Source organism: Anas acuta, chromosome 3 (assembly GCF_963932015.1).
Source record: "Anas acuta chromosome 3, bAnaAcu1.1, whole genome shotgun sequence".
NCBI lineage: Eukaryota > Metazoa > Chordata > Aves > Anseriformes > Anatidae > Anas > Anas acuta.
In genome coordinates this window covers 96,095,932-96,118,494 of record NC_088981.1, presented here as the reverse complement: position 1 = coordinate 96,118,494, position 22,563 = coordinate 96,095,932, and positions in this window count along the sequence as shown.

The window sequence follows — 22,563 nt, the reverse complement described above, 5'->3', positions numbered from 1 at the left end:
TACAGAACGTGACTGGGATGGAAAAAGTACAAAGTGTTATTTCACTAAAATCTGAGATTATCACTTCAATATTTGCATCATTACTTATATTTTCTAATACTTACTATAAAATATAATGTGAAGAATGACAATGCATGAGACAGGTAGCAAGAGTTGAGTTTAAGAATTGTAGCATTAAAAATTTAAGCCTGTATTATATTATACCTGTATTTTTTTCTTTAAACAGTTGTTATTCTTTCTAGATTTTTATAACTTGCCAGTAGAGTAGTACAGTATCTGTTTGAATAATTAAGTGGAAAAAAAAAAAGAAAAGTATTTATCTAGGGTTTGCCTAATCATAGCTCTATATGATCTACATCTACTAATATAGTTGTTGCCTAAAGACTGCAAATAGTCATTATATAACCACCCATTATAACCACCACATTAATTTCAGCTGAAATAACTAAGTTTTGAGTTTGACTCTGAAGTCTGTTTTTCATACAGAAAATATTTGAGAAATATATTACATACATTTGTCATTAGTCTATTATGTACCTTTACAGCACAGTAATTTATTGATATTCTTAGCAATTCTGGTTGTTGTTATTATAACTACTATTTTATTTATTTAATTAATTTTACCTCTAGATAATTTGACAAAACCCAGATAGTCTCCTTGCATACAAAAACTTGCTTCTTTTTCCTTACTAATATTTTCAATAGGCAATTATCCACATATCTATCTCATCATTTATACATAACTAGGCATGATCAGGGCATACAGTAATTGCATTCAGGTGCGCTATTGTGATTACTCTTTTCCATATGTAATTTAGGAAGTCACAAAATGAATATATGCTACTTTTAATGACACTGCTAAGTATTCTTATACAGGCATAGTACAAAAATGACCTAGCTTCTGAAGTCACAGACAAATGAGACAGAATAAGCATGACCTCTTTGTAGCAGATCATTTTGATGTTTTGTATGCAAAAGGAAGTCAAAATATATTTTAAATTAAACCTTGATGAAATCACAAATTTATTCTCCAACATCTATATGATAATTTGGTATGAGACAATGTAAAGTCAGATACTGTTCTCAGCTGAAGTAAAGGTAAAAACTCAACAGTTAATGAATCTGATTTCAAGCATAGGAATCTACATGTAAAATGCTTGGTGGAAAAGAAAACAAATGTTTTGGTTTTTGGCTTTAAATCATAAGAAGGAGCAAGAGTACCTTTGTATATAGAGAGGCTAATGGAAGCTAAAATTTACAGAAATGATTTCAAATAAGAAAAATATTGAGATATTGCTTCCTTTGGGACAGAAACATTAATGTGTCTCTGTAAAACTTCCTGAAGAAAACTGTAGTACAACTGTTGCTAGTGGTCATTAAAAATGACTTAACAGCAACAAATTCTGAAGCCAAATGCAGTGTTGCTCTTCCACAACCTGCAACAAGTATTGAAAGAAAATATATATTGTTATATTTTACCTAAGTATTGATTATTCTTTCTATCCACTAGAGGTAATTATAAAAGTATAAATGATTTGAAATACACTGGTTATCTTGAAATCCTGTAGATAAATTTTTAAGTGGCAGTTAAAAAAAAAAAAAAAAAAACAGTTACACAACTTATTTTTGAAAGGTTCTGTTTGCCAAACAACTACTTTGGCAATTGTTATGAAATTTGGACCATGTGAAAAAGGAAACATAAAAAGGTTATTTAGATAAGTTACAACTTGCTATTTGTCTTTTAGTACTCTAAACAAAAACATGCAAACAACATTTTCCTGTTGCTTAAAAGTAATGTGAAAGTATTAGTATGAAAATAACCACAAGCAAAGAATATAACTGTTTAAAATAATTAAACTGGAAATAAGTGTTATTTTCTAGCTTTTTAAGCTATAATAACAATATGTCATTGTAGACCTCACTGACATCTGTGCACGTAGAGCCATTTTCATTGTTAACATCCCTATTCTGTTCTTCTATACTGAAAGCAATTATGCATGTTATACCCTCAGAAGTACATTAGTGCTTCCTACTTTTTTGAAGTACAGTGCAGTAAATCACTATATCCTTATTTCTCTTTATTGCAGAATGTTAAACAGTTCTATATACATTTTCCCTACACACTGATCAAAAATGAACTTCACAGAACATTTATTCTGTTTACCAGATGGCCAGTTGCATCCATCTATGAAAGACATGGACTCCTTTATCTGGAAAAGTTTTCCTGAGTAGTTTTAAACTCTAATAGCTGCATCTGTGTTGTTGTTGTTGTTATGGTTTGGTTTGGTTTTCCATCTTGAACAATAGAGGAAAGATGCACATTTATGTTGAATTTGTAAAACTTGAATATGTATTGAAATCTACAGGTTTGAACAGACCCCAGTACAGCTTACAGTTATTTTGATTATTATGAATAAAAGATATGTATGAAATAATTATGATTAATTTGATTTATTTACTTTACAAGTTCAACGTAGCATTTTACTGTATATCAACATACTGCTATCAAGCAGCAGAAGGTGTGGTTTAAGCCCAGCAGGCAGCCAAGTACCACACAGCTGCTCACTGGCTCTCCCCAGATGGGATGGGGGAGAGAATCAGAAAGATAACAGTACATCAAATCATTCACTGAGAAAAAGATAGTTTACTAGGTAAAGCAAAAGCTGCACATGTGCAAGCAAAGCAAAACAAGGATTTCATTCACTACTTCCCATTGGCAGACAGGTGTTCAGCCACTTCCAGGAAAGCAGGGCTCAATATGTGTAATGCTTTCTAGGGAAGACAAATGCTGTCACAAATGTCCCTTCCTTCCTCCTTCTGTACACCAGCTTTTATTTTTCAGCATGATGTCACAGGGTATGGAACACCCCTTCGGCCAGCCTAGGCCAGCTGTCCTGGCTGTGCCCCCTCCCATCTCATGGTGCACCCCCAGCCTCCTTGCAGGCAGAGCAGCATGAGGAGCAGAACAGTCCTTGGCTCTGTGTGAGCACTTCTCTGCAACAACTAAAACATCAGTATCTTATCAACACCATTTTCATCAAAAAATCCAAAATGTGGAATCATATGAACCTCTACAATTAACTCTACCCCAGCCAAAACCATGGCAAGCTGTTCCAGACTAAGACCCAGAACAATGCAAACTCCAGAAGGAGAATCAGTGGTGATATAAACTGTCTGAGAGACACCTGGGAAGATTTTCTGATTAAGATTCATTCAGCCTGACTGAAAATACATAACAGAAGAATAGTATTTTCTGGTCAAGATAAAGGGACTTCCATAAACAAAGCCCCTAATGCTCCAAAATTTGTTCCTGCAGTCTCTCTAGAGAGTCTCTCTCTTGAAGGCACTCCTCTCCCCAGTTCCCAGTCTGAGACATTGTGGAAACTATCCTCACTGGAATCCCACTAAATTGTTATTGCATGTTGCGGTGAAAGGCAAGAAGGACATTGTGTGTCAAGGTCTGCTTGTGAGATAAGTGTCTTTTCTAGATTTTTGTAAGAAACGTAACTTTGAGAGCTTTGTTTAACAAATGCAAGACACATATATTATGCTTAAGGTGATATGCTCTTATTCTGTAGATTCCTGGAGCCGCTGGCATTTCTTTTCTGTAGGAGCTTAACCAGATCCAGGAAGGACAGTTTACAGATAATGTAGATAGGATCAAGAGAGAAGGAGTTGGATTTGATGATCCTTGTAGGTCCCTTCCAACTCAGAGTATTCTCTGATTCTATGACCTCATGAAATAAAAGGTCATGGGAGAGATCTGCAAATTAGAATTGTTTTCTTGAAAGGGTAGGTTTATGAGAGGTCTTTCTAAGCATGTCTGACTCCAGTGCTTGGAGCATACTACTTCCTTGATGGAATCTGCCTCATAGGAGCAGAATTGTGGAAAGGGGAAAAAGTAAGGGAATGGAAAATACATGCAGTTATGTTCACTGGTGAATGAAGAAGAAGTTCTGGTTGTGTGAGCATCCTGTGAACCAGGGACACCACCTGAAGCTGCAGAAAGAGCCACCCACATCTATAGACAGCCATCACATATGGAAAACCTCTTACCAGGTATCCCTCCAGCTTATGGGACACTAATCCTGAATCAGATCCAAGACACATTCTATTTTGCAATGAGAAAAGAAGAATATTTGACTGTGTCATGGCAGGAAAACATAAAAAGGATGAAAGTCCAGGAATCCCATATGTCCATGGATAAGGAGGGTAATACAGGCAAGACCAACCACAGTGTATATGGACACTTTATCACTTTACTTTTGTAGAGTGATAGGAGTAGAGAGACGTAGAAAAGTCCTTGGCTCTTTGGAAGCACTGCTCTTCAAAAAGTAAAAACATTAGTGTATCACCGGTATTTTCATGAAAAATCCAAGACACAGAATTATGTGAGCCTCAACAAAGAAAATTAAATCTATCCCAAACATATACATGGCACGAGGCCATGTATATGCAATTGGAGAGCAAATGTGTGCATGGCTTCATGTTCCTATGTACACTTTCTGCATTATGAGACTATCTTCAAATCTTAATATATGAACAGTGAAACATAAGTGTTTTGCCCATTGTTCATTATAAAAAGTTAAATGACAAAGATGACCATTGCATTAAATAGCGTGTGGTGACAATTATCAAGTAAACTGTTGCTTTTATGAGAAGTATCATAATTAATTTGTTGTCAGTTATTTAAGCATTAAATAAGGCTTTCCTAATTTTATCAAAACTTCATTTTCATTGATTTTCTGTTATTACGTACCTGTTAAAATCTTTGTCATGCACAACAGTACTATAGTTAGGATATTTTAGATGATATTGCTGGGATATTAATCAACAACATTTAGCAAAAAAAGGCAGCAGAAAAGTTTTCAAGGATTTATAGAACATTACCTTTTATTTTTTTTTCTTTCTCTTTTTGTTCGTGAAAAGTAGGTCTCACTACATGAAGTATTCATAATTGCTGAAAAGAATAATCAATCAGTTTAATTACTTTAATCTAAATTAATGTACATATTAATTCTCCTTTTGAATAGAAAAAAAAAATCTTAGCTGAACACTTGCATCTAGATATTTTTTAAAAGTATTTTATTTTCAGGTGAAAAAATGCAAATAATATATATCATTTCTTCTAACTATAGGCACTTTTGCCTTCCTTGAAGTGCTGGAGTTTATTCAGTGCATAAGTTAAGACTAATGTTATGCATCTGCAATGCAAAACTGTTAATGCTGTCATGTGGCCTGCTCTTCTACTTATGATTACTTATGTCCTAAGTCTTATCTCAATGTTTTTAAATTAAAAAATGATTTTCTATTAGACAAGCTATAATTTAAAGGATAATAATAATAATAATAATAATAATAATAATAATAATAATAATAATAATAATAATAATAATAATAAAGATCCTGAGGGTTCATCATTGTTGAAGATCCTGTGGCACCTTTTGATGCTTTACTGAATCTACTCTGTTTCACACTGTTGTGGGTTAACCCTAGTAGGCAGCTAAGCACCACAAAGCTGCTCACTCACTTTTCCTTCTACTTTATGTGGGATGGGGGAAGAATAAAACCAAGAAAGCTAAAGTCAAGATAAAAATCTTTTAATAAGTGAAGAAGTGGAAGAAGAGAGAAAACAAAACAAACAAAAAAATAAGCAATGCAAAGGCAATCAAACACCACCTTCCAAGTGTAGACCAGTGTCCAACAAGCTCCTTAACCTATCCAGCCCCTGCTCCACTTCATTTTACTGTTGAGAATGATGTTCTTTAGCATGGATTATCTCCAGTGAGTTCAGGTCATCTGCTTCGTTGTGTTCCTTCCCAGCCTCTTATACACTCTTGAATCTATTCGATGGCAGGGCAATGTGAGCAACAAAGTTGCTTGGTGCCATGTGAACACTGCTCAGCCAGTACTGAAACATTGGTGTACTGTCAGCATTGTTTTGGTTACAAATCTAAAACACAACACCATAAGAGCTGTTAATGAAGAAAATTAATTCCATCCCAGCTAGACCCAGTATGGATATATTTTAAATAAGTATGTAAATATGCTTTCAGTATCATTATGACAATTTATGCTGAAGGATTTTGCCTGATCAGAACCTATAAGATTCAAGCATTAGTTATTCACCAGCACGGGGATAGGCTACTGCATTTTCTGCAAATATAAGGTGATACTTGACAATCTTTCTTTGACAGCCTGCCCTCCCAACCCTCCTTATTGCCCTGTCCCCCTTCCCCCCTCCCCCCCCCACCAAAAAAAACAAACAAACAAACAAAAAAAACCACACACACAAATAAAATAATCTTCTACATCTTAATTTTTACATTCCTGTAAATGGTAATGCCCCAGGGTCAGATCAGGTCCTGTGTTTTTAATTCACAATTGCATTTGGTCAACCTGACCTGAGGGTGAAAGGTTTTGTTTGTTTGTTTTTGTTTTTGTTTTGTGTGTTTTGGCTTAATAATACAAAAGGCTGAACACCATGGAAGCAAGTATCAAAAGTTAATTCATCCTGGCTGAGCAGCAGGTATTTTCTGTGGACGTCAACAGAAGTCCATTATTTATTCATGCTTAACATTGTTATTGAGTATCAACCAAATGGAACTCGCTTCTTGATACAAAACAGTAAAGGGACAGAATTTCACCTACACAAGATGGCTGTAGAAATAGAACAGACATTGACCCAATCCTGTGCTATCACAGATCTCTGATAAGACAATCCTTTTCATAAACTTACCATCTTTTAAGATCCATGTTAAAACCAATTTTCTGATCAATATTACACTGAATAGAAATCCATCCTAGAACTAGATATCTTTACCAATTAAGGTCATTTTCACACAGATATAATTCTTGTTTTATAAATTAAGTCATTGGCCTTAAATTTAAATATTTTTCCATCTTTTTTAGGTTTACACTGATGTGTTCATCAACACTTGTCAAATTCACCCTTTCCTTTTACTAGTCTAGAAAACAACAAAGACAAAAAATTATTAGATAATCTTGGGCTGCATAAAAAGAAACATGACCAGCAGGTCAAAGAAGGCGACTCTCCCCCTCCACTCCGCTCTCATGAGACCGCACTGTGAACACTGCATTCAGCTCTGGGGCCTCCAGCAGTTGTGTGTCTATATATCTTCTCTCATAGGCATGTATCTCAGTCAAGCTGTGGAAAGCATTCACAGGAATTAATGTATTTCTGATTTGCTGTGTGAAGCACTTACCAAAACTAGCTACAGCTGTGAACAATGTTATCACTAGATGAATAATTCAAGGAAGAAAGTGGCCTCATAAAAAAGACATATAGTGCACAGTATAAAAATTTAGCTCTCCAACAGCAAAGTTTGACTTAAATAATCTACTTCATTCTATATAAATTCATTGTTTTTTCTTCCAAAACTAGTATATATTCAGGGTGTTGATCCTAATTTATAAAGAACTTACTTTTGCATTGTTCTAGCTCTTTTAGAGACTAAGTTTTTGGAGATCACATTAAAGGTGTCACAGAAAAAAGCTAAATAAAATAAAATAAAGTTTGTGAGCTTTCTACTGTAAACCTTCCAAATCAGTAGCTGACATAGCTCTGTATGCAAGAAACGTGATCTGTCATTAACGTGACAGATGAATCAATTAAGTTATCTTCTTGATAAAACTATTACTGATAATTATATGTAAAGAAAGATTTAGGAAAATATTACAATACAGTAAAATTAACAGAGAGTAAAAATAAATAAGAGAAGTCTATTATTTTGATGTTTATATTTTACATTAATACATGGACAACAAAGATGACTGCAATACAACACTTTATTGATAACTGTGATTTCCAATTAAAAATTATCAATCTTCTTGCTTCTATTTTCAATTTCAGTATTTTGTACCTGCAGAAAGTGAAATATTAACATTCAAGGAACATATGTCATCTTAAATATCATCTATTACAGAAAAATACACATAATGATTCAAATTACAAAAGATCCTCTGTATGCTTCTAAACTGCCATTCTCTCCCAAACAATCATAACAGAAAAGGGGATATCAGTCTTCAACAAATGGTTATTTCTTTAGTTAGAAAAACAGCTGTGAATCAACAGACTTTTAGACTACAATATTCTCACTGCATATTGTGTATCACATAAAATTATAATGTAAGTCTTGTTTTAAATAGTGCACATTAGGAGTAATCACTATAGTTAATAATATATCAATATATGTTAAGTAATCAATCAGGTATTTAATCAATGGTTAAATCCATGTATTATGCCTGGCATTTGAATGTCAGTATTATAGAATCATTTAGGTTGAAAAAAACTCTAAATTCAAGTCCAGCTGTTAAGCTAACACTGCCAAGTCCACCATTAAACCATATACTTAAGCACCATTATCTACCTGTCTTTTGAATACCTTCAGGGATGGTGACTTAACTTCTTCCCTGGGTAGCCTGTTCCAGTACTTCACAGGCCTTTAAATGAAGAAATTTTTTCTAATAGTCTGACCTTAACCTCCCCTGGCACAACCTGAGGCCATTTTCTCTTGTCCTATTTCTTGTTGCTTGGGAGAAGAGACTTACCCCCACCTCACTACAACCTCCTTAGAAGTAATTATACAGAGTGATATGGTCTCCCCTGAACCTTCTTTTCACCAGGTTCCCAGTTCCCCCAACCCCAGTTTCCTCAGCTACACTTCATAAGACTTATTCTCTAGACCCTTCACCAGCTTAATTGCCCTTCTTTGGACATACTTCAGCACCTCAGTGTCTTTCTTGTAATGAGGGGCCCAAAACTTAACACAGTATTCAAGATGTGGCCTCAACAGGGCTGAGTACAGAGGGTCTGCTACTTCCCTAGCTGTGCTGGCCACACTTTCTGATACAAGCCAGGGTGCTGTTGGCCTTCTTGGCCACTTGAGCACACTATTAACTCATATTCAGCAAGCTATTGACTAATAGCCCCATGTCCCTTTCTGCTGGGCAGCTTTCCAGCCACTCTTAGAATCATAGAATCATAGAATATATGAGTTGGAAGGGACCCACAAGGATCATTGAGTCCAAGGATCATCTTTGGCTCAGCATAATCACTGCTCTCTAAAATTTAAAAAAAAAATAAAATGTTTATATCAGTTTTTAGGAACATATATTTTTATACAAGTGAAGTCAAAAAACAGGCACTACTCTCTATTAACATACTGTTACTAGTGCCATAATGTAGGCCACCTATTTTGCTTTGAAATAACAGTTTCTTTGTATTTAACAGTTTGGAAAACCAAGATGTTATTGAATTTATAAATTCTTACAGTTTGAAATTTGTGTGATTATGATTACTATCATTTTGCAACTGATGAGTTTTAAATGGATGATTTTCTAAAGAAACATCCCACTTTCACTCAACATAGATAATTTAATCACTTTAACTTTTGAAGCAATGGAAAAGCGGTGAGAGACACAGTATAATTTTTATCAACTTGGTCGTCTGAAAAATCATTGCAATAGTCTAGGATTCTGAGTTACTGAGGCAATTTGAAAGAAGTAATGGAGTTTATGGTTCGATTGGGTGTAATTTTTAGTACAACTTGTGTATTGTACATATTAAAAAAGCACAGCTCAGCATAATTGTATATTGAATATACTACATATTTTTATTATGCATGCTAAATCCATGCAAGAGTGCCAACTAAATATTGTTCAATTGTGAAGTAGGGTGGGAGCATTGCACATGATCAGATATATAAAATAAACCTGGCTCTACAGTAGTTTACACTGGTCACAGTTATTTGTAATTTGCCTTGTCTTATTTATTTGTGTCTGCAGTATTTTAATCTTTGGCTAAGGGAGTTGTGATTTCCCACTACAATATGCTAATGCTTTATGTGTTAGTGATAATGTCAGAACTGTAGATCTAGGAGTGCTAAATTAACTATCTACCTTCTCAAATTGATCTGGGACTTAAAATCTACTACCTAAGTGTATATAAAGTAACACTAGACAATATTACACAGGCATTCAAGAAAGGTTTTGGTTCTGAAATTATTTCCTTTCTCTGTGTGGGTGAAACTTTCTTCTGTGATGAGGTCTTTACCACATGATCCTTATGCACATTTTGTCAACTCTGATAAACTACTTTGTACTACAGTAAAAGTTGAATAAGCATTATATTGAACATGTCATATCCTTCAAATAATCTTAAATCATCTAGTAATGTATGTGTCAACCTTTTCTTTTATCAAGAATCAAACCCTTAGTTTGTTCTGAGAGAAATAGTTTTCTCAGTATGACATAACTATTTGTGGTTAAATACAATGGGCAAACAAGGTAAATGCTAACATATTGTAGTTTTGCAGTGTTTGAGGGTCTCTGTAGTAACTTTCTGATTAGTAGGTACTGTAAAACTTACTTCCTTACTATAACTCACTTGTGATACAGCCTGGACAGACGTTTTCTGCGAGTTTCTTCTGTACTTTGAGTAAAAAGAGGGTAAAAGAGCTTACTTTTCCGTTCTATTTTTGAAGAAGGAGGTTTAAACCAGCATAGAAGTGAAAAATAATGCTATTATTTCCATTATCAATAGTAGAAGTTCCAATATCTGAAATGTACGAATTTCAAACAAAATATAGACAAAGTTGGGAAAATATGTCTATTTTAATTTTTAACATATAATGCCCTACCAATTTATTTTATTCAATTCCTTCTGTACCTCAAGGTTTTGAATATGTTTGTCTTTTTATGAATATAATGTGTGTAGCAGGATTAGCTACAAGGAGCAGGATTAGCTAATTGAAGCCTCAAATAGTGTTTGCTCAGTGGTTTCTTTAATGAGCTGTAAAGTTCCTTTGACATGTGTAATTAGTCAATGCCTGCATGATGTTACAAATGCCACTTCATATAGCATCAGCACTTACTAGTCTCTAACTGATTTTCTTCCTCAGTAATCTGAATTAGGGTTTAGTAGAACAGGGAAGAGTTACACTGAGGTAAAGAAATCTCATCTGAAGACAGCTGAAGAACTATTGTTAAAGATGTTTGTCTTTCCTATTTTCCTACACTGCACAATTTTGTTCTTTGTCAGGAATTCATACAGAAATTTCTGCTGAGATTCATTCAACCCACTGAAGAATTATAATAAAAAATGCAAAGTCCTTATCTAATTTTTTTTCTTTCAACTTATTTTGTTGATTCATACTTCACCATTTCACTCTCTGTTAGGCCTTAATGCTTAATGTTTCTGAAAAACATTTATCTACAGAATTAGAACAACTGTTTTGGATTAGTGGCAATGTTCTTCTACTTGATAAGAGGTAATGTTACTTTGTTTTGTTTATTATTAGTTTTTATTGATTATTGTGATTATTAATGATAAAATATGTACAGCATCCATGAAAATAAATAAATAAATAATGCCCTTTCTTTAAAGCAGAAATGAGTACACTGTTTTTCTCTTCCTGTATCATCATAACTGTGTAATAACTGTTTTAATTCTTTCTGGTATTAGATATACTGCAGATTGTTCTTCAAATCACATTTGTTTCTTTTGGGTTAAGCCTTTAATGTAAACTTCTTTACATTAAGATGTAAGATCTTGTGGCTATAATATATTTAAGAAGGAGCAAAAATTGATTTTTTTGAGTTTGAAAGGTCTAGTAACAAGTGAGAGCAAAATCATCTTATCAGGATTTATTTTTTTATCTTAGTTTTTTTTATCTTACTTTTCTCTCTTATTTTTTTTTTTCTTCAACTACTTTCCACTGCTTCTTTGATTTTTGATTTTTTTGTGTGTGTGACATTTTAATTTCCTTGTATCTTTCTTGTAAGACAGAGTTAGAATATAATTTCTCTAGGTTCTCCACTTATTGCTTAGAGATTGTGTGTTGGATTTACATTGCAAAGTTTTGGTAGAAGGAGGCTGCAGGGATGTGGCCCCCATAGGAAGAATCCACAAGCTGACCTGTGTTAGATAACGGCCAGTTTCAGCCGGTTTCAAAGGGAGCTGCTGCTGGCCAGAGCTGAGCCAATAAGCAATGTTGTTTGTGCCTCTGTGAGAGCAGTTTCAAGAAAGGAAAAGAAAAATAATCCTGCTGCACCACAGCACCTGGGAGAATAAGGAGTGAGAAGCAGCCCTGCAGACAACAAGGTCAGTGAAGAAGGAGGGGGAGGAGTTCAATCAATCTCACTGTGCTGACTCTGTTTTGCCTGTGATGATAATTGTTGAGTGAGCTCCTGTCCTTAATTCAACCCTTGAGTCCTTTGCATCCTATTTTCTCCCCCTGTCCCTTTGAGGAGGGAGAGTGAGAGAGCAGTTCTAGCAGAGTTTGGCTGCCCAGCTGGGTAAAACCACTACGGATTATGTTATTTTGCTATGCCTTATCTAAACATGAAATACATGTAAGGTATTTTTATATGCTTTATTGTATCTCAAACTATGTGGAGAATAATTTTGCCTTTCTTTCAAGTCTAAGCTTACTGCTCATTGAGCTTAATGGTTAGGATCCCTCCAGACTTCTTTAATGTTTGTCACAGAGTTGTGTTAACCATAGAATCATAGAATGGCCTGAGCTGGAAGGGACCTCAAAGATCATTTAGTTCCAATCTGTCTGCCATAGGCAGGGACACCACCCACTATATCAGGTTGCTCGGGGATTCATCTAACCTTGTCTTGAACACCTCCAGGTATGGGGCATGCACAACCTCTCTGGGCAAACTGTTCCAGTGCCTTACCACCCTCGGAGTAAAAAATTTCCTTCTAGCCTCGAATCTAAATCTCCCCTCTTTCAGTTTAAAACCATAACCCCTTGTCCTATCGTTATCTACCCAAGTAAAGTGCCTGTCTCCATCCTTTTTATAAGACCCCTTCAAGTATTGAAAGGATGTGATGAGATCACCCTGGAGCCTTCTCTTCTGTAGGTTGAACACCCCCAGCTCTCAGCCTTTCTTCATAGGAGAGGTGCTCCAGCCCTCTGACCATCTTTGTGGCCCTCCTCTGGACCCGCTCTAACAGGTCCACGTTGTTCTTGTACTGGGGGTTCCAGACCTGGACAGGGTACTGCAAGTGGGGCCTCATAAGGGCTGAGTAGAGAGCAACAATCACCTCCCTTGACCAGGATGTCATGTGGGACCATATCAAAGGCCTAGTAGAAGTCCATCAATCAGTCTTCCTTTGTCAACTGATGCAATCACTCCATCGTAGAGAGACACCAGATGATTTGGCATGATTTGCCATTGGTAAAGCCATGCTGGCTGTCTCTGATCACCTCTTTGTCTAGCATGTGCCTCGACATTGCGCCCAGGAGGATCTTTTCCATAATTTTGCCAGGCACAGAAGTGAGGTCTGTAATATTATTCTGCTAGCTTAACTGTATAAAAATTCTTCCTTAGCTAAAAGTTAAATGAAGTCTAATGAGAATTAGAGGTCAGAAAGAATTTCTAATGAGATTATGGACTGATAAAGTAGTAATTGAAGCTACTTCAGCATGTAGTTTCTAAAGAAGTAGAGTCTATTAATATATTTTAAAAGGCATAAGCAGAAGGGAAAAACATGTTAGTGGGTTCATAGTCCTACTCACCTATTAAATATACAGCTGTTATCTTTCTCCAGTGTCCTGGTATTTCCAAGATCTTCTAGGGCTTCTTCCATTAGCACCTAAGTATTTTTCAAAATTAGTCACCCCTGATGATAGTAATTTATTGAGGATTGCAGCTCAAACGCCTATGAGAACTAATTGAGATCCCTAAATGAAATGTATATGGGTTGTCATTTCAAGTGATAACTAGTAGTTTTAGGTCACTGCTTAACACTGAGATATTCAGCATAACTATTGTGTTCTGTAAACTTTCAGGGCTTCAAAAGAATATCATCATATGTTTTTTAACCATAATTAAAAGAAGCAGCTACCTCTCTCACGTAACAGGTCTTAAATTCCTGAGTTTCTTTAAGTCGAGCATTTGACAATAAAACATAATATACATCTTGGTAAAACACTACTCACTCGATCTTTATCTGTGTAATGTTCTCAGTTTCCTTCTTTTCTCATGTTACTGTCTTATTCTGCAGTGTCGTATTATCCTTTTGTATGTCTGCACACATACGGTTTTGAATATAATATTTTTTTCAGTGACATTTTGCAAATAAGATTCTCTGATGCTATTAACTGCTATAAATTGATTTGTCAAGCGATCTGTTAAACGACTTTACTACCCCAATTTTCGGTTGCTATTTTCATCTCAGGAGGCTTGTCTTTATGCAGGAAAATGCTTATTTGCTATTGCTTTATATTTGTATTTAAATTCTTATGCTTATATCTGAACTTGTCTTTAGAGCTCAGTTCAGAAGTTATTTACCTGTGATGTATGTGATACCTGGAATCTCTCATCAATTAATACAATATAGTACTGCTATGTGTATAACAGATTTATCTAGCATTTCCACCTAATTATACTAGACCTGTCTTGGTCTTGACTGATTGTTTGGGTGATATTAATATCTGAATGGTGGAGAATTTTTATGAAGATAAATCCCACTAAGCCTGGCATTTTATTAACAAGTTCTAGAAACTTGTTGGATATTGCTGTTTCTCTGGCAAAGTTAATTAACTTTGATAAATAATACAATACTAACATCTTTGACTATAAACACTTTAGGAGCTACCATATTTTATTTTTGAATTTGTCAATTGATGAGCATTCACATTTTTTAACAAGTTTTATTCATATTTGCTGCTTAGTATCATCATGCTGAGTTCCATGAACAATTGAAGAATATGAGATGTTAAAAAGTGCTTTTATTATCCTAGATGGTAGTTATAACAATACAATATTTTCCCAGCCTATGCTGTTCTGAAATTATTCTTGATAGCTAAAGCTGCTTTCAGAGTTTTATTTACTGGACGTTATTTTTTCTTCTAACTTCACTTGTCATATCTGTCCCTTGATTAATATTTTAAATAGAAAGCTGAATTGTGTTTTGTTAATTTGCTTGTTTGTTTGCTTTGCAGGGGTTAGGGGAGGTTGGTTACCTGTAAGGCCATTAAAATACACTGCCTCAAGATATTTTTCTTATTTGCTTTTATTTATGTCACTACTTATTGTCCCTTTCTATATGAGAAAAAAAAAATACTGATTTGTTTTCAAGCTCATATAGTTTGAAAAAAATGCACTATGACCCATGTTTTTGAAATTATAGTTTTGTTTATATCTAGAGAACCTCATACATTTTAGTCCACTGTCCAAACTAATGAAGGATATGTTTGATACTGATTTTAATTATGTATGAATTACAAACTAGCTCTGGACATGCAGTAAAATCACAGAGGAAACTATTAATGCAGTATGTATTTTTTTTATACTGTATGCATATGTATATTATTTCAAAATGTTTATTATTTATACTATTTTATAATGTATGTACAAAATCTTGTGCGGATAGTAGATATTGGATAACTATAGTAAATATTCAAAATGGTAAGAATTATGTAGTCAATAAAATGGCAGATGCAATAATCAGACAGTCTTTTAAAAAACGTGAGCCCTAAAAATGCAGAAGTTGGCCTTCAGAAAAGCCATATGGATGGTAATCCACTACTGAGTACCTAGCTGAAGAACATAGGTCCTGTGGATTCACTCATACATGCCATACTTTAGCATCAGCTAAAATCCATTTTGTTACTTTTGTGTAAAAGCAATGAGATTTACTGAGCTTATGCAGGGATACTAAGATGATGTAGAAATGGTAATGACAGACATGGAGAAGGCTGAGATACTTAACAAATTCTTTGCCTTGGTCTTCACTAGTGGTCAGGCTACCCACATCTCTCGAGTCCCCAAACCTCTAGGCATGGGCTGGGGGAGCAGAATCCCTCCCACTGTAAATGAAGAGCAAGTTCCAGACCTCCTGGGGCAACTTAACAACTGCAAGTCTATGGGCCTCGATGACATGCATCCTAGGGTCCTGAGGGAACTGGCTGATGTCAGTCAGGCAAAGGCCCTGGTGACTAGAAAACGGGAAACGTCACTCCCATTTTTAAAAAGGGTAGAAAGGAAAACCCGGGGAACTATAGCCTGGTGAGGCTTATCTCTGTACCTAGCAAGATCACGGAAAGGAACCTCCTGGCAGGAATGTCAAGGCATGTGCAGGACATGGAGGTGATCTGAGACAGCCAGCATGGCTACACCAAAGGCAAATCATGCCTGACCATTCTGGTGGCCTTCCATGATGGAGTGACTGCATCAGTCAACAAGGGAAGACCAACCAATGTCATCTACATGGACTTCTGTAAGGCCTTTGACAAGGTCCCACATGACATCCTAATCTCTAAATTGGAAAGATATGGATTCAAAGGGTGGAGCAGCTGGTGGATAAGGAATTGGTTAGATGGCCACACCCAGAGAGTAGTGGTCAATGGTTCTAAGTTCAGGTGCAAGCCAGTGATGAGCAATGTCCCTCAGGGGTTTGTCTTGTGACCTGTGTTTTTCAGTATCTTCATTAATGACATAGACAATGGGAATGAGTGTACCCTCAGCAAGTTTGCAGATTACACCAAACTGAGTGTTACAGTTGTTGATACAACAGAAGGAAGAGATGCTATTCAAAAGAAGTGGGTGCATGTGAACCGAATGAGATTCAACAAGTCTGAGTGCAAGGTGCTGCACCTGGGCCAGGGAAATTCCACACAGCAGTACAGATTAGGAGAAGAACTCATTGAGAACAGCAATGTGGAGAAGGACTTGGAGGTTCTGGTGGATAAAAGGCTCAACATGAGCCATCAGTGAACGCTTGCGGCCCAGAAGGCCAACAGCATCCTGGGCTGCATCAAAAGAGGTGAGACCAGACGGCTGAGAGAGGTGGTTTTTCCCCTCTATTCTGCCCTTTTGAAGCGTCACCCGGAGTAGCATCCAGGTTTGGGGCCCCCAGCACAAGGAAGATGTGGACCTGTTCAAGTGAGTCCAGAGGAAGACTATAAAGATAGTCAGAGGGCTGGAGCACCACTCCTATGAAGAAAGGATGAGAGAGCTAGGCTTGTTTATTAGCTTGGAGAAGAGAAGGCTCTGGGGAGACCTCCTTGCAGCCTTACAATAGTCAAAGGGGTCTAATAAAATGGATGGAGAGGGACTCTTTATTTTAGTAGATAATGACAGGACAAGGGGGAATGGTCTTAAACTGAAAGACAGATTTAGACTAGACATTAAGAAGAAATTCTTTACTGTGAGGGTGGTGAGGCACTGGAACAGGTTTTCCAGAGGAGCCGTGGATGCCCCATCCCTGGAGGTGTTCAAGGCCAGGTTGGATGGGGCCTTAGCCAACCTGATCTAGTGGGTGGCATCCCTGCCACCCACTAGAGAGGGAGGGAGGTTGGAACTAGATGATCTTTAAAGACCCTCCCAACTCAGGCCATTATATGACTCTATGATTCTAAAGTGTGTAAACACAGAACCTGAGAGTAATACATGGCCCTCTATCTCTGTTTCAGTCTCCAGTAACATGCCAAAATAAATCTGTTTTGGATAAAACCAAAGGAAGATGGAAAAGATCATTTAGTCAGGTTTCTGTTTAACTCCAGTAAACTCCTCTGTTTATTTTCCATTGTGGTTTAGGTTATCTTTCAATATCTCAGGTTTCTAGATTTCCCTTGGAAATATTTGCATTGGGAATTTTAAGCAACCCTTTTAAAAAAAATCATTAAGAAAAGTTTTAAATTTCTACAAACTTCTCAGTCTTTATCGTACCCTTTATTCTTTTACAGAAATATACTAAAAATTTTTAGTTATGTGGTACTCAGCTAAATCAAATATTATTGTCCGTATACCAATCTGTCTCAATCTGTCCCTGTCCCTTTTTGACTGATTTCTCTGTGTTGATTACTGTTTATACTTCTCTCAGTGCCATAGCAGCTGTTAATTTTACTGACACATCCACTGTTCTTTCTTACTCGTGATATCATTGATGAGAAATTGCTATTTTAAATTCAGTAGCTTTTGTGGCCATGGAAGATCAGATACATATTTTTTTTTGGAAATGATTTTGCATTTTAAACTTATAAATAAATAGATAAATAAATAAATAAAAGTAGGCTTTGGTTAGAAATAAGGAAGAGATTCTTCATGATCAGTGTGGTGAGGCTGGAACAGGCTGTCCAGAGAAGCTGTGCATTGTCCCTGGAAGTGTTCAAGGCCAGGGCTTTGATCAACCTGGCCTAGTGGGAGGTGTTCCTGCTCTTGGCAGGGGCTTGGAACTAGATGATCTTTAAGGTCTCTTCCAACCCAAACCATTCTATGATTCTGTGATCTGAGATATTAAAAAATAATTGTTGGTAATACATACATAGGTAACATAGTTATACATTCTTTGAATTGGTATTAGCATTCTGTGTAAAATGAATTATTTATTTATGGTTATTTTCTTATGGTTGCATTGAAGTTCTGCCTTGTTAACCTTGCTGTTCAACATCTCACCTCATGGAACTGTACATATATAATATAGATAAGAATATACTAAGCTCAGTACGTCTTAATACTCCTTTTAAGATTAAAACCTTTCCCTTCCGATAAAATCAAGTAGCTCTTATACATTCTAAATTGACTGCTGTAGTTCAGAACCGTTACTTCCTGTAAACAAAGTTCAGCCAAAAAATTCATAATCATAAATAGACATGGTGTAAGACATTCAAATCAGTCTTAAGTACTACTCTGTAACTTATTTGCTGTTATGTTACAGAAGAATTTGCAATACAAATGTTGTAATTCATTAAGAAAGGTAGTGTAAACCATATCCATATCAAATAAAAGAACAAGGTCTACCTTGAAAATCTGATTTTCAAAATGTTAAAAACAAATGAAATCCACCTAAAATTTGTGATGAGTTCTCACATACAATCAGAATATTACAGGGAAAGAAAATAAATAATAAAGTTTAAGAATACTTGCTATTAACAACAAGATAACTAATTTCAGACATGGCAAAAAATCAATTCATGCTATATGAGTTAGTGAGGTGAAGAGAAAAAAAAGTGACATAATTCATATTTCATGACATTACATGAGTTATGTAATGTCAGGTAATATCTTATGAACTGTATATTATTTTTATTTTGTATTTATGGAAATTATTTGTAATAATGTTTTGAGGGCTTACTAGCAGGTTTCATAGTAATCTCACCATTTCTAAAGTGAACAGAGATACACATTTTCAGAAAAGCACAAAATGTTTTTCAAACAATATTGTCTACTTTCATTTATCATTTCACTTGGAGTTTTTTTAATATAGGTAGAGCCTAAATGATGCCTACATGATGTTATCAATTAATTTTATTTTTAAAGGAAGTGTTTTTACCTTCTTTTAAACTTACCAAAATTTTCAGATGGAAATTAATATATATATGTAGTTATGTATTTTAACAGATACAATACATTAAAATGATTTACTTCCATTCTGAAATGAGTACATACAGATTTCATAAGTGACATAGAAACTTCAATTTTAAATTTAATTAAAAAAAAAATCATTAAGTTGTTCTTGAAATAGCATGAAGAGCTACTGAATCTGCATTTTTTACATTTTTTCTTTAAGTTCTAATGATGAATCTCACTGGTGTGCTTATAATCAAGGTAAAATTGATCTTATAGATATATTTTGGACATTGGGTTCTGTAATAAGTCTAATAAATTTTCATTCTTCCATTGGATATTTGTGCATCTGCATATTAAAGACAAGGTGCCATCATATGGAATATTTCCTTTTACTTTTGACTGGTTAAATAAGAAACTTGAAGAGAAGTTTTTATTTGAACACATAAAGAAATTAGATTTTTTTTTTTAATGTATTCCTCCCTATGAAAAGTGTACAAGTGTTTATGGAAGAGGGCAGGTTGCACTATACCACCCTTTTATAAAAGTAACAGAGCAGAAATGCACAGTTTTTATCCCTGTCATTTCCCAATGAAATACACATTTTTAAAAGAAAGAATTGCTATCTATGGTTTAATTGTTATTGAATTGTTTGTTATTGAATTGTTATTGAATCTATGGTATGTATTAAGTATAATGCACATAATGAAAGTTCATTTTTAAAATTAAATTGCAACTGGAAAAATGCACAAGAAGCACAAAAATGCTACTGGAAGCATTTAAAGTGAAGTACATGAAAAATAGGAAAGAAAATTATTGTGTTGTCCATATTCAATTCAAATATTTTTCTTCCATCTTCCATAATAAATGCATACTTGTGCATTTAGTGTCATGCTCTTATTCCTTAGGAAAGATTAATTTTTAGATTCTATTGTCATTTAGTATTTCAATAGCTCAGAAATACTATTTAAATGTTTTACAAATATTATTCGCCAATTTAAAGAGAAAAAAACTGATCCACTAAAATTTCTAAGCAGTAGAAATGTGCAGGATGTGGTCAGCAGGATGTGGTCAGCAGAGGATGTGGTCATCCTCTGGAAAGGGTAGACAACAGCAATTCTAACTCCTCCACCTTTATGTTAAATTTATGGGAACAATACTGACAGCAGCAACAACAATATAACATTAACATAGTTAATAATAACAGTAATTATAAATAATGCAATCAAATTTCAGATGAGAATCTCCATTTTGCAAATATGTGGGACATTTTTATGACTCCTATTCAAGTAGGTCATTGAGTGAATGAATGTCTGCATGATGAAAAGCAACCACAATTTTGCAGAATTCCAGAAACACAGCCACACAAGTGGCTCAACACTAAAATCCATCTCATCATCAAGCTACTCATAGAAACTCTGAAAGTTAGAAATTTGGGCATGATTAATGAGGCTGTGAACCATGACTTTGTCAAAGACAAATTACAGACATGACAGAACAGATGTAAATTAGAATTGATTCAAAGAGGGACAATGAGAGCTGACATGGACATATGTTGGCAAAGGTCACAGTTTAGACAAAATGGTATTTTAATTAAAAGTCCAAAGTCCAAAATAAAATCTCTCTCTTAAAAAAAAAAAAAAAGAAAGAAAAAAACTAAAAAAAGGTGATTAATTCTGCAACACTCATTATAAGCACAACAAAACAAAACATTTTGATTAAAAAAATAAAAATCAAGTTTTCTGTGTTATACCATGGTTTTCACTTATGTTGACTTACAGAAATATTTGTCTAGGGATCAATATTTTTTTAAGATAAGTACATGTTAAGATATGGAACTGTGTTAAAATGCTGAAATGATGGACCACAAATGATGTACCAAATAACTCAAAGTCCCTGTTAAAAACAAAACAAAACAAAACAAAACAAAACAAAAAAGCAACAATAAAAGCCTACCTTGTTAAGAAATTTCCTGCAGTCAGTGAAACCAAAGTAGGAATTTCCGACAGAACTAATGAAAGCTGTTGTCTTAACACTGTAGACTTTTCTATAATGTATCAAGCACCTATCCACTCTCCTGCTTCCACTGGAAGAGTATTTGCATGCTTGTTCTATTTTCTTTTAAACCCAGCTTTCTTTCTCCAGTGTTATCTGTATTATCCTTTTCATGGTGTTTCTTACTAAGGCAAATGCTAACTTGTCAGTTATTCCACCATAACAAACTTCATTCAAACAATATTTCTAATGACATCTTAAAAATAAGAAAATATGCTGTTATTATCCTAAATAGTAAAATTTGATTTTTCATAAGGCTGCAAACATGAACGCTATTTTAAATAATGTTGAAATTGAATTTGTAATCCAGTTGATTACAAATTGTAATCCAGTTGATGCACCCACATCATCTACTTTAAATAAGACAAATATCAGGATCTGTTTGTTTCTAGTGAGGCTTCTGTTTCTAATCATGAAATAATGTAACCCAAATGCCACTAGTGTGATGATATGTGTATATAACATCTACTGTTATAAACAGAAATAATCGATAGAATAATACAAATAAGTTACTATATATATATACATTAAATTAAATGAGTTTATAGTTATTCATTTGAATAAAGCATTTGGAAAAGAACAGATTTGGATGCAAGGCAATACTGCCTCTGTAATAACAGAGAGCAATAGTGATTCAGACTTTAACAGCTGCATGAATATGCATGCTTGTATTAAAGCACCCAAAAGAAATTCTTTCAGTGGAGCATCCAAAGAAAATAATTGAAATTGAAAACACCAAAGAGCTTTCTGTTAATGATTTCCTATTAATGAAATTGTAGGAAGTTATGTATCTTGAGATTCAATGCAAGAAATATACATTTATACCTACATATATAGAGAGACAAGTTTTGATAAAAAATAACTCTGTGAATGTGCGTGCACATATGTGTGTGGCAATAGCAGTTGTATTTTAAAATGGATAATCCCTTCCATTTCATTTTTATGGCTGTCAGTGTTTTAGCTTTTAGGATGCAGTTTGTTAGATTAATTCTCAAGCCACAAAAGAATATTTTGCAAAGATTCAGCAGAGTAACCTACATTTTTTTCAAGAGCAAAATACATCTTCCTTCCATATAAAAAAGTTTATAACATTTCTGAACAGTCCTGGTGACTGAGCAGAAAGTGATCAAGGCAGGTAATGTGACAGGAAAATATTCCTTAGATAACTAAAGATCTATTGGG